This window comes from Leuciscus leuciscus (genome assembly GCF_965113295.1).
Source record: "Leuciscus leuciscus genome assembly, chromosome: 11".
NCBI lineage: Eukaryota > Metazoa > Chordata > Actinopteri > Cypriniformes > Leuciscidae > Leuciscus > Leuciscus leuciscus.
In genome coordinates, this window is record NC_138735.1 from 21,508,196 (window position 1) to 21,532,752 (window position 24,557).

General features: G+C 37.5%; 2 long non-coding RNA genes across 2 annotated transcripts in view; one reads left to right on the forward strand and one right to left on the reverse strand.

The window, feature by feature from the left end:
* Nucleotides 1-20,258, forward strand: part of LOC309509781 — a 667,378-nt gene extending 647,120 nt beyond the window's left edge. The window contains exon 2 of the long non-coding RNA XR_014210063.1: nt 19,892-20,258. This is a non-coding gene — a long non-coding RNA (uncharacterized lncRNA). The remainder of the gene's footprint in view (nt 1-19,891) is intronic.
* The window catches only part of LOC309509780, a 107,868-nt gene that overhangs the window by 68,443 nt on the left and 14,868 nt on the right, over nt 1-24,557 (reverse strand). The gene's annotated exons all lie outside the window — the stretch shown is intronic.

Sequence of the window (24,557 nt, forward strand, 5' to 3'; positions counted from 1 at the left end):
TTGCATCTGAACTCTTCATGTACAGATCATTGTAAGAAAACCAGTTCTGGTCAGGACGCAGGTGAGTCCTTAACAAAAAGCAATTTAAAAAGATAAACTGACAGTTACAAGATTCCCTAGCCTGTGCTGTGGCTGACGCATTGTTCCTCTATATCAGGGGTGCAAAACTCAGTTCCTGGAGGGCCACAGCCATGCACAGTTCAGTTCCAACCCTTCTCCAACACACATACCTATCGTTTTCAAATAAGCCTGAAGGACCTGAAGGATCAGGTGCATTTAACTAGGGGTGAAGCTAAACTCTTTCGGGCTGTGGCCCTTCAGGAAGTTTTGCACCCCTGCTCTATACATTGTTTAAAAAGTCAGTACAGTGCAAAATGTACTGTATAAATATGAAGGAATTTTCAGTATACAGTTTTATTATATTTTTTACAGTGTAGAACAAACTTTTACAGTTTGCAATTACAAGCCAATATTGCAGTAGCACGGACACCTTTCTTTCCTTTATTTAAACTCTGAGAAAAGTCTGAAAAACCCTTAATCGAGTCTGATAAACCCTCAGTCACTACCCTTACAAAAAAGGATACTGTAGTTACATATAGTACCCTGTATGACTAAAGCCACACAACACATACAGACAAAAAAACGCCATGGCCTCTAAAGGTTAAGTGTCATTCAGATAAAAACATTTTTTAACATAAAAGCTCATTTTGAAAACATAAACATGGCAGTTGTAAACATTTTGCCTTGAAAGCCGATTCAGTATGGGTGGATAAAGGCCTTTGTTAACAATCAGTTAATCAAAACCTGAAGGTTTTTTTTGTTAAAAGTGTGCTTTTCTGTTTTCAAGGGGTCTAGCGCTCGAACATAGAACCGAAAGAAATGTTTTGTTTTAGTAAAAAGAAAGTAGATAAAACATGCTCTTCACAAGGACATCAGGCAAGTGACTTCGTCAACTTTGACACCGCCAATAGACAGACAGCCAACACATCACAAGCAAATGAATGGCACCCACAAATAAATGCCTATACCCCGCCGGCTGCTTGAGATGTAAAGCAGATGTAATTCGATTTCTCAGAAAAAGGTGTCCCTTCTTATTTCATTACAAACACCTTGGAAGTCTGGTGTTAAATGCTGTTTAGGTCACCTCTATGCAGTCTAAGTGCAATCTATCTTCCTTTGTCACTGTCACAGATCCAGGGTCAAAGCACAGAGCCACAGAGACTCTGCCTTCCACTGCCTTTGTCTGACTAAGAGTTCATTCCAAATCCATGGGAGAAAAAAGGAGGGATTAAAACAGGAATAGCTTTATTGATGCAGCCGTTAAAGGAGACTTGTAGGGCATTCAAAACACAGATGTACTGAAGCTCTGACTTTATCCACTTTTTGCCTAATGATACTGCGCTTTAGATTATGGACAGCACCGGTTTGGGAAAGTTCCACTCAAAAAGACTTAAAAACAAATCATAAGGTTGCACTACAAATCATCCTGAATGAGCTGTGAAATTTCCTTCATGTTCAGACTTGGTATTTCAATGTGACATGGTATAACAAGAATATCTATGGCAAGAGCTCTTTTCAGTCGCTGCATTCGTTTCCTCCTGATTATCATCTTTTTCCCCTTTGTATTCCACTATAAAAAAAAGACAACATACTGCGGATTTGTGCTCCGCTCTCCCAATTTAATCTACAATATATCCTATTAATAATTCACTGGAATGCATTTAGAATCTCTCGTTTTCTCCTCAAATCCTCACACCTCTTTTCAGGTTTGTTTACACCTTGTCTCCCCTTTTCACTTCTAATCCCTACAAGCAATACTGGAATGTTTCTAAAGCAGGTACATATAATATACATTGATGGAATTCACTTTGAATTATCATCACTCAATGTTCCAGTTAATTAACATTTCTGATTAAGGCAACATGTTACATGATACAGACATATGACTACAGTGATATTTAAGACATCCATAATATTGCTGCGGAAATAATCAGGGGTGTTTATCAATGGTTACAATTCAAACATACTTGAGAGAGACATGCTCAGAATTGCAATAAGGCCGACTTTACCATCATTAACAGTGGATATTCAACATTGAAAAAAAACCTGATACCGGGTCAAGGTTTTTATTGTTTCTGAAAGAAGTCTCTTATGCTCACCAAGGGTGCTTTGATGAAAAATTCTGAAATATTATTACAATTTAGAAATAACTGTTTTCTATTGAATACATTTTAAAATGTAATTAATTCCTGTGATGGCAAATGATGCATTAAATTGATTCAAGTGACACTAAAGACATTTTAATGTTACAAAAGACTCATATTTCATATAAATGATTCTTTTGAACTTTCAATTCATCAAAGAATCCTGAAAAAAAAATGTATCACAGTTTCCACAAAAATATTAAGCAACAAATTTGATTACTGATATTTGAGCACCAATAATAACTGATAATAAAGCACTAAATTGGCATGTTAAATAAATGCAGCCTTGGTGAGTATGTTTGCATATTAATTTAAAAAAAAATCCATTAACTTTTTTTTAAAGAGATAAAATATTAAACAAATAAAGTAGGCTAATTTCAAATATATAAAATACTTGCAAAACATTTTTATAAAAAAATACATATTCTTTCTGCATAGTCATGAAAGCAGCCATATTTTTTCCTTTCTATTATTGTCTCTATGGGGAGGTGTAAATCACGGGTTACTGAAAAACAGAGGCTCTTGGCCTCAAATTTTATTGGACAATCATCACTGCCAACTGGGTTTTGACCGATTAGGGTTCTTTCCCGTAACTGTTGTGGAGTTCTCCAATTCTGCACAATCAACAAACCATAATGAGAACTTAAGCAAAAGAGAGGCCCTCTGGTTCACTCGGAGGGGAATCACAGAGATGCCAGTGTGATTTATGAATTAAACCTATTTTCAATGAAATTTTGTTTAGTTATATTTTGCAGTATATTGTGGCTTTCCCCCTCTTTCATTACAAACCGAAGTGGCGTAATGAAAACAGTTGCTTGCAGCACAAAGCCAAATTTGAGCGCTTATACGGAGGAAAATTTATCACCAGCGTGCTCGTGTAGTCACACATGGCCTTCCCACAAACAATGGAGTCTGGGTTTAGCAAAATAGCAGTCTGAGCTACAAATAAACGTAGCCGTGGCAGACAGATCGCCTTGTTCCACTGTGAAGAGGCTGAGTGTGCCATTGTCTTCCCTGAAAAGTATATTCCAAAAATCAATAATTTACTGACAGACTGTATAAAGATCACCCATCCGCTTGCAGAGACCTCATTAGCGTAAATACCTCCAGGAAAAAAACGTGCTAATAAATGAAAATAAAATTAACAGTGCCAGAGCTCTTTTAAGAACTTGCCTGCAGTCTTCCCGTTAATTATTTTAGATACCAAATTAGAATGAGACTAACCTGGCTTTTCACCTTTGACTTTTGTAAAAAAATAATGCAACCTTTGTGTGGCTGTATGTACCTAGAGGCAGTCTTTCAGCGATGAGGGTAAACAATTCGCTTTCACTGAAGTGCAAACACATCTGAAACATGAGCCTTTAATAGATAATGACATGCCATGGCTCGGTTTGAAAGCTGCCATGCTAAGCTCAGATTTAACTAGTTCACTGGCAATTTCTAACATATAATGGGGAAGGACAGTGGCTCTTGACAGAATGTTTGCATGCTAAATCAAATCCAGTCTTTTAAACAAGATTTAAGGATTCGCTAAAAGAACGGGATAGGATCAGTACAAGCACTGGTCTAGAATTTGATGTTGTACATCTCAGTAGGGCAAACATTGTCACAGAAAAAAAACTTTTCATAAATAAATGACGGAAATACTCCGTTTTTAAACTGAGGGGTGGAAGAGGATATGAGAAAAACACAAAGAAAAAATGTATTATATACAGAATTTCACATTATGACCATTTTATTCTGCTTTATAAATAGAAATCATGAAATAACTTAGGAAAATAAAAAGTAAATCTGTAGGACACAAACAAATATGCATATAGTTTTGTGGGGGGGGGGGGGGGGGGAGTTTCTCTCATCTACCTTGCATTATGCAATTGGTATTTGTTGATCAATTTTCTTGCAATCTCCTTTTTTTTTTTTTTTTACACACGAAAATGTACAAAAAAAAACTTTTTTTAAATGCACCTTACGCCGGATAATTTGCTTAACACTGTATGTTCTTTCATCATCTATCCACCCTCATGTTACTCACGGTCACTTTTTCCTATGCAATACAAAATGCATTATCAAAATGTCAAAGCTAATATTTTCTATACAGTGAAAATTCAGTGTGATCACTGGCTGCCAAGTTTAGCTGCAATCTTGCTTGGTTTATATACCATTATATGCTCACTAAGTTGGATGAAAACATTTAACTAACATTGTGGTTCTTAACGGTCCTGTTCTTCGTGATCCCATTTTTCAAACTTTAGTTAGTGTGTAATGTTGCTGTTAGAGCATAAATAATACCTGTAAAATTATAAAGCTCAAAGTTCAATGCCAAGCGAGATATTTTATTTAACAGAAGTCCCCTTTCAAAGCCTACAGCGAACGGCCGGTTTGGACTACATCCCTCTACTTCCTGCTTTAATGACTTCACTAGAACAGTTTTTTGACTAACCTCCACCCACAGAAATACACAAAAAAGGGGGCGTGGTCTTGTTGCGCTCCCACGGAGAAGAGGAAGAGTTGCGTTTGTAGAATGTGTTTTTCGCCATGTCGTCGAGACGCTGTTATTTTCATCCCGGAGTCAAATCACCTTTGTTTGGCCTTCCCAGGGACGCTGTATTAGAAATCAATGGTTACAATTTATGTTTAACTCAGTTCCCGAAAATTATAATCCACAATCCAACTATGTGCAGCACATTTTGCTGAGGACAGCTTCCTCAACATATATTACTAATCAAAACTCGTGCTCACGTGTAACTAAGGTAGGAATAAACAATGCACTTATTTAAAAAATTCAACAACACCATCGTTAATTCGACAGACGGACAAAACCACCACAAGCTTTTATAACAGTTTGTAACATTTAACTTTAAAATTTAACCAATTCAAGGTAACAGCCAAACGTAAAAGTATGACAACTACTAAATAAACAGCTTACCATTGTGAAACATCCTGCAAAAGTCGTGCTTGAACAGGTTCTAATCGATCCTCTTCATCTATGTTCTCCGGGTCTGATTCCGGCTCAAATTGATAAGGTAATATTAAAGACATGTTTACAATAACACTGAGCGCATGCATCTCCACGTTATGGTAAGAGGCGTGACCTTTCCGGGCAACGTGCGCTAAGCTGCTGTCGAATCACAACACAGGAACCGCTGGCACAATCAGAACTCGTTACGTATTTCTGAAGGAGGGACTTCATAGAACAAGGAAGTCATCAGCCCGTTTTTAGGACAGTGAAAACAGCGGTATACAGATAAGTAAATTGTGTGAAAAATACAGTTTTTTTACACGCGAAACATGAATACATGTTATATTGCACACTGTAAACACAATCAAAGCTTCAAAAACACAGGAAAAACGGGACCTTTAATGTAAGATGTTAGTTTAGTGGTGCAGTTTTTGACCTGGGTTCAAATACCAACCTGATGTATCTATCTCCATCTCTATCTCTATCTCTATCTCTATCTCTATGTATAGCCTATATATATATATATATATATATATATACACACACACACATATATATATATATGAGATACATGAGGTTGGTATCTGAACCCAGGTCAAAAACTGCACCACTAAACTAACATCTTACATTAAATGAGAACTCGGCAACTCTAGCGAACTCTAGTCACTTCTTCGCTGATTTTTCCTTTTGTTGTCGCATGTTTTCCCCACGAGCTCCCCCTATAGCTGTGGGGGGGCGTATATTTCACAACACGGTCGTAAAAAACTCACTTGCGGCGGCCTCCTCCCCCTCTCTACCGCTGCTCATGTGCGTTTGTTTTGATCGGAGCAAGCCAACTGTATCGTGTGGAGCTATGTCTACCGAGGTGGGTCATCTGGTAATACATCATACATGCGTGTGTGTTTATGTCGAATTGCCGTAAAGCAATTCGTGTTTCGCGCTCGTTCTCGTTCTCGCTTCTCACGAGACTTCCAATTTCTATCTTGCCGGGACGGTAGTCCCCAAGTTGCAAGGTTGGTTTTCCGCCTGGGAACGCTGGGGGGAGCGGGGAAAGTCACCAATATCACCAGAACAGGTTGTTTAACCATCCAAATGAATTCTAGACAGTTTTATTAAGTTAAAAAGTTACCAAGTTCTCCTTTAAGAACCACAAAGTTAGTTAAATGTTTTCATCCAACTTAGTGAGCATATTTTGGCAGGATAACCAGTGGTGCCCCCTCTGAAAAACTAGTGCATGATGCCTCAGTTACATTCCACATTTACCTCAATAAATGCCTTGAAAATGTTCAGCTTCAGTAAAATAACACTTTTTGGGTTCTGCATCAAAGTCAAGGCATCGAATCAGGAGTAAGGCCCATCAAACTCATCAAAACACTGAGTAAAATTGATTTAGCAGTAAGAAACGGACTATGCCGCTGACCCTTGCTTTCTCACTACTACTACCCGTTCTTCTGATGCACACAAGTTCACCATAGCCGTTAGTGAGCCCGGCGTACGGTCATTTCAATGAACTCCGCATAGTCATCCTTCACAGTGTTGCTCTGAGCACCATTTCAAGCTTTTCCCACCTCAGCCCTGATGTGGCCTCCATAGACCCTCGTGCATTCATGTGTTTACTAAGAGAGAAACCGCAGCATCCACAACAGGAAGGTGCATCTTACCAGCCTCTGTTTGGGGAAGTGGAGGTGTTGATGGGGGTGGAAGAGTAACCACAGACCATTTAAATCGGCCCAGTGAGCCTCCGAAATTGCCTTTGGGGTGGAGCAATTGCAATGTTCTAGATCATTAGGTCAAATAAGTCATGGAGAAATTCCAGTTAGAGAGGGTAAATTTGTGGACATTTTGACAAAACTGTATATCGTGGTCTGGTTTCTAAAGATGGGCCAGAGAGTGGGTTTTGCCTAAAATTGCTCCCTACCGTGAGGACTGAGTTAATGACCTCATAGCTCTCCTGTCTTTTCAGATGGCAGCCTGAGCTTCCAAACAATTTATATTGGTGTGACCGATGTGGATTGCAATACATTAGCCAATTTGATACTGAACAGCTCCACATGCCCTTCAAAATAAAAAACAGCCTGGTGTCTTGTGACTTTTTAAAAAACCTCACACCTTCATACATCATGCAAGAAGTGACTCACTGGCCGCTGGTAACAGCCGGATTTCTGCTATTGAGTAATTGAGTAGTTTGTCAGACCGCTGTGGTTTCACCGTACAGTCAGCCTCAAAAACTACTATCGCTACTACTAACGATTATAGTTATTTAGCTTGCGCATTTGTTGAATATCGGTCTGTCGAAAGGGTCTAGGTACACATGTTTGGGGTTGTAAAAAGAACAGAGAAACTAAACTTAAAATATTGGTACTATGTGAAAACTTTTACTTGACGAATGATTCTCAATGCTAAACATGGCCAAAGTTTTTAAAAAATGAGTTGGACGTATGACGGAGTATTTCTGTGCCGAATACACTCCTTTAGGATTCGTATAAATTTCTGAAAGTTTTTTTCCCCAAGTATGGCCCAGTATGACGTCATCTTCTCCCGGAAGAGCGCGTGCACACATCAACCAGAACGAGAGCAAGAGCAACGTCCATCAATGTGCTTCGTTCGAGTTACGGAAGACGTCGACAGCGCTGTCATTTTGTTTTTAGACCACCAAATCAACAATGTCACCAAAGAAGTGTGTTTTTGGTTGTGAGGGAAAGATAACCGTGTTCAGCTTCCCAAAGAACCCAGCGTTAGGGGAACAGTGGATGCAGTTAGTTTTTCAGAGGGAAGCAAGAGAGTTGTGCAAGTGTGTTTGTTTGTTCCCGGCATTTCGGTGACAAATGTTTTGAACGTTTGAAACTGAAAGATGGATCAGTCCCAGCGCTAAAATATCCCGGTCATGAGACGGAATCGCAGGCGATAAGTAACATCAAATGCCAGTGCCTTGTTGGCAATTGGCGCATAAGGGCATATAATGTAATGTAAACACCATGAACGTATAGTGAATCAAAAAGTTATCCAGGGATAACGCGATGATGTCCCCTCCTGGACGCCCTCAAGGAGCTCGGCTGTTTTTGGAAAGAATCGGTACAGCGTATCTGTCTTTTATAAATTAAAAGCCTGTTCTTAAAAACACATTCATTTAAAATACATGTAATTTTACACATACAACAACTTTTTTTTTTAAAGTAGTACTTAATTATAAAAAAAAAAGTTTTACTGCTTTTGTTCAATTTCTGAGATATGAACTGAAACACATGAAATTCAAACTTTGCCAAGTTTTTTTGCATGACAGCATATCTACAACAGTGAGCAATTCATATGGTGCTTCTAATCTACCATTCCTAAACTTCAAATGCATTCACATGTACATACCTAGACATATAATATCAGTCACCACACAAACAAATGTAACATAGCAAGTGCTCTCCAGCTCAGCCCACACAAGTTCAGTGTAAACTGCCTTATCAGGCAGAAAGCAAGCACCCAGGGTCTATCAGCACAGTGTACATGTCCATAGCGTACACCCTAAACACCCCGCTGCCTGTCTGACCACGTCTGCGGTGTGTCACAGCACGTGAAAACACTTTTCCATGACAGGTAATGTGTTTCCAGTTAAACCCCCGTCCACTTAGCGAAGGGTGGAAATGAATCAGCTCACGAAAGCATCACCTCACAGTTTAGAGCAGCAGCGGCTTCATCTAACAGACATTCGAGGTGTGGCGTGGAGCCCGCTCAGCGCCCTGGGTAAAGGACCCACATTGCCAACTGTTAATAGGCTTAAGCCCGAGCCCATTGTCTTTCATCATGGCGGTGGGTCTACTTGTCCATACTGGTCTGCCAGACCAACAGTTTTCACACGTATGTATAGTTGGAAAGAAATGGAGCAGATGTGGCTTTCATCTCCCCTGACAAAGTTTCTCTAGAAATACAAACTCCCCAAAAAAACAAAAAAAAGTTTAATTCTCTGAGGCAGGGTATGATCCATTTTTTACAGTGGGCTCACCGCATTCGCAATGAAACAACGACCCTACTGTTTGGCATTGCAGCCCATATTTATTTTTAATCCATCCTTTCTTCTTTCTCTCATCTTTTAATTAATTTTTTATCCCCTGCGTGCCACTGTAGCCCCTCGCTAGCCTGGCCTCCTGTCGGGACGTTATATTATTCTCAAGCGTAAATGAAGACAAAGAATTTTTCAAATCACCTCAAGTCAAGCACCATGATTTGTTTTATTCATCCTCATCCAACCCCTTTTTTCCCCACATCCTCTTGTCAATTTTGCATGTGTTGCCTTGTGTGAAGCCCTTCTCTGCTGTTTGTCCCACATGAGGGCTGTAACTTTCATGCCGCTTTAGCATGCGAGTTCACTGCCGGCGATCTCCCTCTAGGTTAACATCTCCTTTGGTCTGGGGGCAAGTGCCCCGTCTGCCTGCAACTTCATCTCCAGCAACACCACCAGCATTTTTTTAAGGACGAAATTTTAAATCACCTGCGATTAGAATTAAAGGCATCCACACAAGATGTAATTATTTCTTTCACTCAGACTTTTTAATTAACAGTGCAGTGTGTCCACACGTGCTTATTAATATCTCAGCAGCTTTGTTTTATTCTAGTTAAGCTTGCAGGCAACTTATACATATCATAATGTAGGGAGGAATGAAGTAAGCTGTGCTACTTTTTATTCAAGTTCCTATTCTCTATAAGGATAATTGAGATGGAGGTGAAAGGTTATGTTGAATTATATTTTAGGATGTCTGCTATCAACTAGCCTGACTACTTCAGACTTCATACTTCCACTCAATTTCAGTTCGCTTCTGTACTCAGTCTGAGATAGCGACCCATCTCTCAGTTTTCCTCCGGCCTGAAAACAGCCGGCCAATCAACGAACAGAGGGCGGGCTGAGAGCCGTGACGTATAGACGCTGATTGTACCGTGGATGCGTAGATTTACTTCACATAATCTGCAAAAGTCGTTCACAGCCATGTTCACTCTGGTATTTCGCTCGATGGTTTTGTTTTCGCATCATACATTTGTTTACAGTGGAAGTTAGATGCGGCTGAGCCAGCGCATAACGTTATGTGATTGGCTTACGGGTAACCAATGATTTTAAACTTCAGACAAGGCTGAGTTTTTCAGGATTCTTTAAATAAAAAAGTTCAAAAGAACAACATTTATTTGAAATATAATTTTTCTGTAGCAACGTAAAGTCTTTAGTGTCACTTTTTATCATTTCAATGTCTTTGCTGGCATATTTTAAAAAAAAATCTTTCTGACCTCAAACTCTTGCACCTGACATCTAAGTCTTATTTTGCTGCACATTATTCATATTTTCAAAAAACTAGACAGGAAAAGTTAATACTCAGTATCTTTGAACATAACTTAATCGCCTTTTTTTTTCTTTTCTTTTTTGAGGCAAATCTTGTTTTGGGGGGGAAATGCTTAATTTAAAGCAGGCCTAAAGCAGGCCCGCCGGCCCAAAGTTGCAAGGGTGGTTTTTCGGCTCACAGGTGCTTGGGGGGTGCGAGACGACCACCATTCAACCCGAAAAAAGTCATATAACTATTCCAATGACTCCGAAGCTGTTCGGTTAAGGTAAAAAAGATACTTAGTTCACCTTTAATAATTCATATTTAGCCAAATAATTTACATGATTTTTTAAATATTTATATTCCACCAACATGCTAAATATTTTTTCATTTGAATAAAGTTGCATTGACTTAAAATGAATCTTACATGCCATGTAGAACTTTTTCTGACAATTTTTCATAATATTTGCATTAAAAAAAGACTTCTCATGTGCAGCTGCGCATAACGAGCCCTTTATAATAATGAAGAAACTTGTCAAAAATTGTGCACTGTTTACTAGATTAAGCAAGTGACACATCTTACCCCACTCTCCCCCCTACTGTTCCAGCTCTTGAAAACATTGTTTTCACTTTCAGGGAGTTGCACTACTGTGGCCATTGTACTGCGTCAGTCCCCAGTAATACACTTGTGTTATCAGCCCATACAAGAGTTTGTAAACTTGACCTTGACTTGACATTTAAAGCCCTTTCTTTAGGTCTGGACTTGTTTTCAATTACTGCACCCTGTAAAACCCCCCCAAAGTGCCATCAAAAGGGTCTCCGATGTATATTTCTGAGGTTGCTCGGCCTGCTTGACACATACAGAACGTAAAACAGGAACAGATTTCTCCACCTCCATTGCAGCAAAGACAAAGACACCAGCGCTGAGAGGAAAATGTACTTCACTATCCCAAATCAACACGCTCACTATGTCACCCACACAGGAAATGAACACTTTTGTTCGGTTTAGCTACTTCGTTCAAAGCAGAGCTGTAATTAACTCTTTGATTGGACATTAATTGTGAACAAAACTGAAATGTCTAATTCCTTAATGGCTTGCTCATATAATATTCTCTGTATTATAAGCCAAGCTGTCTTTCGTAATTAGCGCACAAAAAAAAAGGCTCAGTGACATTGTGTGAAGAGTAGTTTGAGATCTAACAACTGAGATTACTGACCCGATTAATCGCTAACTGATGAATTATTCCCCATTATCTGCTACTCGCTAATTGCAAAGACTAAGGAGTTTATTTAAACAAATTAACTAATTGCTCTCTCTGTTTTTCAGCTGCCGGAGGGATGATAAAATGTAAATGAGAGAGTCATTACCAATTCTTGGCATCTATGCAGCGCTTCATGGCCTTATCAAACTGCTTTTTACAGTGTATGACTAATGCACTCTTATAATTTATCTTTCCTGATCATATTAAAGTTCATTGATTCCAGACCCTGATTGCGAGGCCGGGCTGGCAACTGTTATAAATGTATCTGAAAGTGACCGATCAAGAGAAATGTACTGCCATACTTCCATCAGCGTAAAGGTTGTGCGTCTCACGGCAAAGTGAAAATGGCAGACACCTTCTACAAGGAGAGGAACAGACCTTTTGTGCACGACTGACCTAAAGGTTGATGAATTTGTTTCCTTGTTTTTTCTCATCTTTGCTACTGCTTGGAAACAGATCTTGCTGGATCCACAGATGTGTTTTAATTACAGTTGAAACAGTATCTGATTTCCATAAAATGCTGTTTTCTTGCCTTTTGAAACAGGACATTTCAAAAGTGTTGTCATTTTGTTTTAAACAGTCATCTTTAATTACGTCACATCTTTGAACTGAGATTTGCTATGCTAGAAGTACAGTAGATTCTCATTGTAGAGGACATTTGATTGGACTAAAAGCTCTGTAGTGCAAGATGAGTCATACATTTTTTTTTTGTCAATTTTTTTCAGGAAAGAAAGACTGAATGGTATGAGTACACATTTAAAATTAAATTAAGATGTGAATGTAATACACTACTCTTCAAAAGTCTGAGGTCACTAAGATCACAAAAAATGTATATTCCAAATAAATGCTTTTCTTTTACACTTACTGTATAAAGAATCCGGGGGGGAAATGTATCACGGTTTCCCCAAAAATATTAAGCAGAACAATTGTTTTCAACATTGATAATAACAAAAAAAGTTTCTTGAGCACCACATCAACACAATAATATAATTTCATATATATTATTACATATTTTGGAAAGATTATGTGACACTTAAGTCTGGAGTAATGGCTCTTTCATTTGTATTTGTAATACATTTTCACAATATTACTTTTTTACTGTAATTTTGATCAATTATGAATAAAAAAAAATAGGAAATAAATTACAAAAAATACTAATAATATATTAATTGTGCCATGTTCCAGGCTGTTGTATCACTGTATTCTGAAAAAGTAAAAGAAAAATGGACAAAATAAATATATAAATAAAAATGTATTAAAAATAAAAATATAATATAAATAATAAATAAAATATATAAATAAGTATATTTTTGCAAAAAGTGCATGTTTTCTAAATTAAAGCTACAATATGTAAGATTTTTGTAATAAAATATCCAAAAATCACTTGCACAGTGTGATATATATTTCCTGCAGTCGTGTACTTACAATATCCCAGAAGTTCCCAAAGATTTTTAATTTCAGAGAAATTCCAATTTTAAATAACGGCTCGTCCCTGTCGCCCTGTCCCACTTGTCGTCTGTCAATGACGTAATATCCGCGTTATGCCTGGTTTCCGCTTGTACTGCCATAGTAACCATGGCGTCAGACGTGGACAACTGCGTTATGTCTAGCGGCACGCTCACGCTGTTGTTTCGTTCAAACATTATGGACCATGGCAAGCAGACTTTGGGACAAAAGGAGAACTAAAACGAGGATCAGTATCAGCGTGACGTTTTCGAGATGCCGAGAGCTCCACGTCCGTGACAAACTTCGACTTGACAGAGACGCCGCTCCTGCATGTACTTTATTAGACAGGTCAGCAAATGTACATAAAACTAATCAATGTTATACAGCTCATCATGATGAAATGTTAGAATATGATCAGTATGTTATTCTAATGTTGATCTAGCTTACTGCTAGTCTCATATACCAAACAAACTAACACATGGAATAACATTATAACTTTCAACACACTCAAATGCAGTTTAGTGTGATAGTGTAACGTTAGACCAAGTGAAACAGCGCTGCGTTACCTCAAGTTTAATTCGACAAGTAAACTGACCTGTGTGAGTAGTAATTCAGCACTTGCGGGTAGTTCGGTAGAATGAAATGTCCTTATTCCTTTATATCCGCGGGACTCGCGTGTGGCGCTGATATCTGTCTCTCATTAGCAATCGCACCCTGCTTCATACCACAGTCATGTTAAAAACATCAATGTATTCACTCATCCATAAACATTTTCAGATCCTTCGGCATAACGGCAAGTTCCATAATTCCGCTTATGCGTCATCAACCTACGCCTTTGTTATTGTATAAGGTTAGCGACCCGTAGCGGCCAAAAAAACAAACATATTGTAGCTTTAAGGACCACACTAGCATAAAGACACCCTCAAAGCAAACAGGCATGTACAAAAGTTTAATTTAACAGGGCCTTTAAATATCCAACACTACCATGTTGGAAAAAAAGGAAAAGGTTTGCTCTATTTCTTCCACCTTACTCACATCTAAGCAGCCAAGAAGCATACTAGAACATCAAGGTTTGTCCCAGAGGCCATGAAGATGCATAAATTAGATATAACATACTCTGAAGGTGACAAAATTATGTGTTTTACTGACCCAGATACACCTTTGCTTAGCTGGAGTGGGTCATAAACAACTTGGGCATGCACACCCATCATTGGCCCACATCAAAATCTGTCAATAGCAAGAACAACAAAAAATGACAGTGGGCGACTGGGTGACACCATCCCAAGACTGAAAGCAAACAGCTGTTGCATAAAAGCATAATTCTGCATTGGCTGATTAGTAGCCGAGGGGTGAGGTGTAAAGATCCCCATCGGATGAGAGAGCTCAGAGCAACGTACACGATCAATATATCAATATGCATTTAAGGGGTCCGGGTTGGACCTCTGATCAGGATTACAGGGTGCCTGCACGGCATTACCCTCAACAAATCAATTAACAAATGATATGTACTCCGTTGATATGTGTTCATCATGCAGCTTTAGTGAAGATCGGCCCTGCAGCCTGTCACACGCCAGACCAGTCACGGGCCGTTTTGTCCCAGCTCAGCAAGCCCTTATCTCCTGACGCCGGCGTCTGTTTCATAGACTCCAGCCATGTTCCAAACAGCAGCATTTCCATGCTGTGCCTGCTGGTGTACAATCAAAGAATGTCAGCTTACATTGCGCATTGTTATTCAAATGCCGTCGAGACAATGGGGTTTGATTTCTGGATGCAGGGCCGTGAGGCCCATCTAATCCTCTCCGGGCCATGTTACGGTTTTTCGTCCTGATTCACTCTACATCGTGACGAGTCAGATGGGACAAACTCAATGTCTCATCACCTCCCAGCAGCCCTAGCATATAGTCACAACAGTCCTGAGAATTAATTCTTGACTCGGTTTTAATTGGCTTAGCCTTTAAAAGCATTTAACACAGTCTGTTGCGTATGTTAAATACGGGAGGACTTTTGGAAGAGGGGCAAACGTGCAGAGGACACTGTTTGGTCAAGTTAAAAAGGAACAGCTGGACTTTTGTTTTTTACCCGTGTTTTTTTTTTTTTTTTTTTTACTTCCAAGCAGGAAAAAACTGAACGGAGGAGGACATGCAGATAATCCTCCCCATGCGGTCTAATCCCCGGCAGCTCGTCTGAATTTAGAGATAGGCCGAGGCAATAAGAATTCCTATTTCCAGGGAATATTCCGTATAATACGATAGATATCTAGGGTCTAATGCGAAATAAAATATCACCAACAAACTAAACTAAATGGATTGATAGCTCATGATTGTGATTATGTGCTAAAACTTCATGGAAATTACTCTGGACAGAACTGCATTGTAAGCACAATAAGTTGTAAAATGCACTTCAATTCGTTTTTGTGCTGCAACTTTGTCTGCATATCTGTCATAGCAAAAATAAAACTTCATGCATCACGCAACTTCAACAATCATATTATAGTCAGCCACGTGGTTACAGTGCACAAAGCATAACCTTTCACTAATATATATTTTTCCCTTTTTTTTTTGTTTGTTTGCTTCCCAGAAATGGACCACAGTATTGCCCCTTTAAAAAGCCACTACAAACAAACCAAGCAATAAATCTACTGTCAGATTTGCATCTTTAGCTACAGTACGTAGTAACAGTTTATTTACCATAATAGCTTGTGGATGCTTGTGGTCTTTTAGCATATGACCTTCCTTCAATTTCTTCTATGTGAAAAAATAAAAATAAACATCCTCAACACTGGGTTGCTTTTATGTGTGTAGACTGTGTACCACTGAGCATTTGCTCATAAACTAATTTTTATTTCATCTAAATAATGCTATTTTAAATAATTATATTATTTATCTATAATGCTATTATCTAAATAATGCTTTGTAACAATTTAAGTTGAATACATACTGATGCATCTACACCTTTATATCTCAATCAAGTTGGCTGGCTTCTGTTTTGATATTTGTTGTTTTGTTAAATTAATACAAGATGATTTGTATGGCTAGACTTAGAAAACAACTTTCAGAGTGGTGAAAAAAATAAAACATTCATTCAAATAAATATTTATTTAACATTTGTATAAATAAACATTTGTATAAATAAACATTTGTATAAATAAACATTTGCATAAATAAATATTTGAATGAATGAATGAAGCGAGTCACACATTTATTCAAATAAATAAGTATTCAAATAAATAAAGTGCAAATAATCATTAGTAATTCAGTAAATATAAAAAGCGCAAATGTTTGATATGGTAATATTGTATGCAATAATTGGTTCTAACACCTATCTTCACAACCAGTCCAATCCAATCACTCTTGACCGGATTAGTTTTGCTAAATAAATTTTCCCTATATGAATTTCTTAGTAAAACTAAACTTGTAATTTTATAATAATCTAGCAATCACCCAACATATTACAACCATGACAACTGTCTCAAGTGGGTTTCTATTGAACAGACCAGCATAACCATAGTAGGCCAGACTTAAAAATTAATCTCTAAATAAATACTACAAATTGAATGTTGAGTCATGGACCTCCATTTCAACAAATAAATCAAAATTGTACAATAATATTTGATTATTTTATCTGGTCTAATTCTGATTTAAGTGTAATACATGTGCATTCACTCACAAATAACCCCAACAGTAAACACAGATCAATACGTCTTAATCTAACATTTGAGATCTCACACAAGGAATCAAGCAAGGACAAAAAAAATGAAATAATGCTTAGACTGACCTTTGAGGGGCTTGCTGATCAAATCAGAATTCAGCACTGGCAAGGTGGAAACTTTATTTGCAGGTCAGGGTGAATACTATTAAATACCCCAACAAAAATGACCTTGACTTTTTGATGTAAAGGTCGAGAGCTTGGCTATCTTCAGTCTCCTGTGCAAAGAGAATCTGTGTGTAAATGTAGAAAGAGCATTAAAAACTGCAGAACTGAGAAAACACTGTAATGTTTTATCAGCATTAAAAGCAATGCAGTTCCTTTATATTCTCTATGCCTTGCACAAAACATTGAATTCGTTTTAATAGAGGTCAGATCAATCAAGGGGAAAATTATTTAAGGGAATCATTGGAAGGGAGCTCATCTTTTGACCAAAAATCAACTTGAAAAGGATTCTTTTTTCTCTCTGCAACGTAAGGTTTGGACTCGATCTCACTGCTCACAGGGAGACTGAAGCAAAATTGCATCTAAATTTTCACTACCGCCCACCCCGTCTATCTTCACCCCCAAAGCAAATGAGGCCCAGACAGGAATCAGCAGAGGAGATTCACACCGCATGAATCCGTAATACATCAACACCGGCAGCCATGCTGCTTCAGAAATTGCATTTTACACCTGTGTGAAAAAAAGGAGCGAGTGGTTATAAAATACCAAAACTGGGAGAGAGAAAAAACCTGATGACATGGTTGCAGAATGATTCACAAATCTATTTTATGGTAAATATAAAAAATATCAAATAATATTGGGGGGGAAAACAACGCAATGTTTTTGGTATCCTAGTCACACACATTATTACAGGTTGCTTTGGGATAATTAAAAGATTTTTTAATAGAAATTATACTTTTATTCAGCAAGGATGCATGAAATAAAAGCAAAAAAAAATCTATTTCAAATAAATGCTGTTCTTTTGAATGCTCTATTCATCAAAGAGACCTATAAAAAAAAAATGTATCACGGTTTGATAAAATATTAGCCTAAGGAGCACAACTGTTTTCTTTTCAACATTGATGATATTAAAAAAAGAAATATTTTCTGAGCTCCAAATCAGCATGATTTCTGAAGGATCATGTGACACTGATGACTGGAGTAATGATGCTGAAATTCAGTTTTGCAGAATAAATAACATTTTAAAATAGATTAAAATAGAAAATTCAAAAAAAAATTCAAAATATTACTGTTTTTAATGTATTTTTGATCAAATAACTGCAGCCTTGGTTAGCATAAGAGCATAAATTCTCTCATTTAAATCCATAATTGTAACCCAGAGATCTCTCCTCTAGTATCTTGAGCACTTATTGTTTCTTATTCAAACAGTACACCTTATCTATGACAGGTTTAAAAAAAAAGACTGTAGCCTACATTATGATGTAATAAATCTTTTTCACTTTAATTCACTTTTACTTATAGTTTTCAGTGAGATTTAATGTTTTAATTTAAAAAACAGATATTATAGATAAACATATTTGGCCATTTATCAGTAATATAACATCCGCATGATTATTGTATCAGCCAGAATTGGAGAGATTTTAATGGACAACAATGTGTCCCAATTAAAACCGTAAAAAAGCTAAAACACCAGCTAACAGAAAAATAACACACAAGTTGGAATAGAGTAAAAAAAAGGGGGGGAAAAAGATGCCTCCGCAAGGCATTTTATCTTTTTTTCAGCATGCACACATAATAAAACTCTTCACATGAACATGCAAATGCATAACTGAATCATGCCTTACAGTGTTTGTAAATTGCCCCATCACTCTTATGTCCAGTTGGACTGGATTGTTTCTCATCTTGCATAACCGTGGCAGTGTTCAATATCCATATACATCTACATCTACATTTAAACAATGAAACTATCAGGTGAGTAACAGCGGCAAGACAGCAAGTCAATACGACTATGAAAGATCTCCAATAATCAACACAATTAAAGTCACGGCATCTCTGATACATCTGCCTATCTTTCTGACAGCTGCTGCTTTCAGTCACTGCATAACAACCCTAAAGTAAATCATCACTCCAAATGAAACCAGCATTGTCAGTGAAGAACACACGACTTTATCCAGACCTGCCCTTCATGCGTATTCAAAGAGAAACGGACAGCGGTTACCAGCACAGCATCCCACAGTCTTCACGCATTATCAATTGATAAAATGAAGCCCATAAATCAAATTTGAGGGACAAAAATTCAAAACTTAAGATGTAACACATTAAGATGTAAGCAGACTGATGAAAATGATTAACGTGGTGGATTAAAATATTGACATTTCTACAGAGTGGTTTGCCACTACAGAACAGGCCTCTTGGTTCAATTTCCTCATGAGATCCCTGTCAACGACTGTACGGCACTGTTATAGCAATCAATGCGAATCTGGCCTACAAACACAGAGCTGTATTTTCTATCCCTGTTGCCATTGAGCATCTGTTCAAAGTGAGCCATTATACGGCATCATGTATAAACATATTAGCAGGCGGAGAGGGGGAATAAATCTGCTCTCTTTTCACTTGCACACGTTCTATTTCCATAATATGCTTTATTAGATTTTTTTTGCGTGTGCACGTCTGAGTTTTGGGCGAAGATGACGTCCCCTCGAGCACAGGCACTTGGAGAGGTCAGTCCCAGGTCAGGGCCAAATTGGCAATGTACTGAGGGGTACAAGCTTCAAAGCTTGCAATTAATGCAAGAAAAATTCATTTATAACATAGTGGACACTTTTAACAATCTTAAATATGGAGCATGCAGAGCTGGATTTTGTGGTGCAATTTGTTGAAAATAAATAAAACAATGGCAAAACGAACATGAAAAAATAGGTTCTTTTGCACACCTTTTAGATTTTTGATATTTAATAAAATAAACTGTCAAATCATGTGTAAATATTGAATTTTTTTCACTAGGTTTCATATTTATTTGAATATAAACAATCTAAAAGGTGTGCATTATGCCTGACACCTACATGAACTGTAAAGGCGGCCGCACACCGGACGCGCAGCTCAGCGCCGCGCCGCGCCACGTCTAGGACAACTCTCACCTGAAAATCCGATAGCATTAGCAATTTTCTGATTTCTGTAAATAAATATAAAACTAAATGTATATTGCAGCACAGGGTGAAGTCCGTATATACATTAACTACGATTTGAGACACATACATGTCAATTTAATATAAAACTATGTAAATGGCGCTCTGTGGCGCGGCAGGATTTTGAACACGGTCCTGAGCCACCGCGGACAGACGCCGAAAGGCGCCGCCGGTGTGTGTACTCTCATAGAGAATAATGTGTTCGAATTTAAAAGACGTGGCGCTGAGCTGCGCGTCCGGTGTGCGACCCCTTAAGGCATTCTCTTCAAATGCTATTGAAGTTATAAACGTGTATACCCATGTCGTATGTGACTTTAGAGACGGTCCCTAAATTTGCAAATATCAAACGTCCAATGTCAAGCCAACTTTATACCAGTTTTTCACTGGGAATCGCTTAGTGTGAAACTTTGCACGTTACGTTCATATTCTGAGTCCACTTGCCTGTAGCCTATATAGTATAACCTACACTCCCAATAAGGTGCGAGTTTGGTCTTTTATATCACTGTTTAAGTCCATTAAGCTACGTTAAGCGTCCCGACGGCAGAGGAATCCTGTAGTATGAGATATTGAGGGAACCCCCAGAACTGCAACACAGCGCCGCGATATAAAGTTAAGGGAACTAAACAACCATATTTCTACCTCAGATGTAACGTTTGATCTATACGTCAGCATTGAGGAATAACATTATAATCTCTTTCACGGTAGAGAAAGCTGCTTACATGTACAAAAGTAACCATGAAGACTTAAATGTAAACACTGTAAGCTTTTCCATATTTATATATATATATATATATATATATATATATTGGAAATATGTATAAGCGAATTTGTAAAGCGAAATAAAATGGACTGATTTTGCCTGTCGAATATTATAGGTTGTTGTTTTTTTTAAACAGAAAGAACATTTTGGAAGTGAAATCTGAAAGGTGAAAATGGATTATGGAATTTGTAATAATGAAAATGTGTTTTGAAATGTTTTAAATTGAAATATTCACAGCTTAAATAAATTTCAGCCCATAAAAATGCAAGCCCTAAAAAGTAGAGCAATTCAACAAGCTTTTTTGTTTCAAACACATTTGGCATTATTTTACTTCCATAAACATGCTTTCACTTTGAAAGTGTTGCGAAATACACAAGAAGCACTGTAATATTTCGCAGAAATGTCAACACATGCTCGTTTTTTCCAATGAGCCTGTCAGAAATAGCTTACTTCCGCACAGAAAAACAAGTTGGGTAAGACTTCGAAATTATTGGTTAAATATGTAATAAGCAAACATACTTGTTTAATATAATAAATATACAGATGCATCTAGTAATTATACTAATTTGGATGAAGCTCGTTTTCAAAGCAAGCTTGACAGCGCATCAGACACATGTCAAATCCGGACCTGTTTGATACTCTGAGATATTTTAACGTCTAATTAAGCTCATTAACAGCTGATTAGCGATTGCCTTGCCCGTGGCAAAATAGGGCCTCCCATCATTTGGCCGGCTTGAGTTAGTTGGCAGGGGAATAGGGCGTCCGGAGCTTAACAGGCCTGCTTTTGTCAACACTGACAAGCAACATGAGGAGGCCAATGCTGTTTTATTAATTAGTCCCTTTGAAAGTTGAGCCATGTGGCTACACACATTACGAAATTTGTGAGGCTGCTCCCCGCATACACACTTCATCTCCCTCGCTCTCTCTTTATTTCTATATGAACGACTGATCATTACAGATGAGCCTTTCTTTCATAGCATGACCTTTGTGGGTCTGCTTATTTCAAGCACCGCCCATGCAATGCCTAGATTTACCAGGCTTTCGCTTTTAATTAAACGCAAATGAGAACGTTTGCTCTGATGAAAATGAGAAAAATCTTGATTTTCAACATGTTAACAATTAGCTTTGTTTTGCATCGTGCTTGATGTTGACACGGAGAACCCGAGGCAAAGATGCTTTTGTTTTTGTCACGACTTGTTTATTTGCAGAAAAAAACAAAATGATACGATCGCACATGTGAGATTATGTTTTGACAAGACACATGTGCGGGGAGCGTTCGGTAGCAGACAAGCTCGGGATTACTTGCTAATGTTAAATCTACATATGGTACAAGCAAAAATCAGCTTTAATGGGTCAGTAAATCCAAACTAATAGAGATTATTTCTAAGCTGATGAGAAATTAATACTGAATGTGAGGCTGGATTCAAATTGATGCTCAGTTTGGCTCATGAAAATGAACAATACGTTCTGGCCTCGTTTTTGAACTAATTCCAGTGCATTTTTAAAAACAACCGAAGAGAAACAACAAAGACAGACTGAACATGATTGTAAATGACATCGTTTCAGCGGTTTCATATTTTTCCCATTAAAATTATGAATCAGTTCATTCCATCACAAACTAAATACCATTGTGGTAATATCATAGTGATTCTCAGGGACATTTTGAGACATTTCGTTCCTCTTTTGTGCTATACCCTACACCTTACATTCACTGATCTCTCACATCAGCAGTTGCTCAAGACCTTGGGAATCTCCTAATAGACTTCTCACTGAACAAATAATTAGATGAGTTAAGTCATTAAGAGTGTAAGATGAAGTGGTACCATGGAGATCTCAGAGCAACTGAAGACTGTAGCGTTGGATACCTACTCGCCCTTCCATTCACGCAAACCTCTTTCTCTTCTATTTTTCTCGCTCCATAAACGCAATGGAAGCAGATCTGATAATTAATCATATTTGATCCACAACAACACAGTCAGAAAAGTATGTCAGTGGGCATTATTTTCATAATGGCTTACATAAGAAAAGCAACATGTTAAATCCGTTAGCTAAAGCTGCGGTGGGAGGATATGGAAGAGAAACAAGACAAAACAAGCAAAAAAAAAAAGTCAGACGGCACAATCAGACAAAATATGGTTCAGATGTAAAAAAAAAAAAAAAAAAAAAAAAAGGGAAAAAAAAGTGCAATCTCCCAAACAGCACTACAATAATATATAGCGTGACCTCAGAGGAGGTAGGAATATCAGTGCTAGATATTGCAATGCTGAGAAGTCGCCGTGGGATGTAGCCATAGGTGGGAAATTGACTCAGAGGGCAGCACACCTGCTGTTCATGTGAAGTCCAAAGCCTCTTTGCTCAAGTACCGACTGGCCCAGATCAGATCAACAGCAGCAGGACAGCCAGAGCGGGGGATATATTCTGATGAAAGCTTCACCTTATCATTTGTAAGGTGGAACTAGTCAAATCCTGGGTGTTCTCATCAACACTAGAAAGAAACGTGTTGTTTAGAGCAGTGTTTCTCAACTGGTTTTGCTTCAGGACATTGGACATCAGGTTGCACCGCAACACAGTACCAAAACTGTTTATCATACAAGAGAAAACCGAAATGTCAAGCTACCTGTCCATGTGAGGCTCTACCCAATTTGCCTTGTTTCTGCCCTGTGACAGATGGATTTGCAGCACAATACTGTAGATCAGTTGTTCTCAACTCAAATGGCACCCAACAGTACTAAAATTTGTATCATACAAATGTAAACTAAAATCAAACACTCAAATGTATTAATATTCTTTTCTTTTTTTTTAACAGCATAGTCTGATGAGACTATGGGTGAATCAGGATTCAGTCATGTTAAAATGTTCCAATAGTTACTTTAATATTATGATCAATATTAAAATATGATTTAATCTAAATAAAACTAAAAATCAATCGTTTTAAATGCTACGTGTGAATTTAGTCACCAAAACATTATAAATGTACAGTATGAAAAATGGTGAGGTTTGCTAAAGATTTTAACACTGTTAAATGATAAGTGTTTTTAAAGATATACATTAGATTACAAAAAGTCATATACAGTACATGTAAAAATAAAACAAACATGTACAATTAAATATCCAAAATCAACTGATCCAATACAATATCGTCTATAACATTATATATACAGTCCTGTACATATATGCATAATATATTTAGTGGCATTTTATTGTTCTACTTAATTTGCCTAGCTTCTGTCCAGTGACAGATGAATTTTCAGTTAAATAAAAAAATCAGGGATAAAGGGTAAAACAAAAATTATCTGATAGGACTCAAGGCCTTTGATGTCAACTAAAACAAAGATAAATGCATGATTAGGGATGCAACAAAATTAATTTCCAATAATTATTTTAATGTCATGTCCAATTACAATAAATGGCCAATATTAAAATTCTGTTTAAAAAATTTAAATACCATTTTTTTTTAAGTCTAAATAAACAAACACACTTAAAAAATATATATATTGTTGATAACCGACATAGTATATATTATGCATCCTTATGCATGATACTACAGTTAGTTGCGTTTTAATTATTTGCATTTTCCAGAGTTTCTTTCCCCTGATGTTAGAACAGGACATACTTACAGCCCATTTTTTTGAGGTTGAGAAACCACTGGTTAAGAATATATCTGTGCATTAGATATAATTTCTGAGTGAGTGCAAATGCTTCATTCTGTCTGATTTGGCTCATTTAGTCAATGTTCCCACTTCACAAGAGCTGAACGACAGAACCAAACTAGTAATCTACATTATTCTGTGCTGTA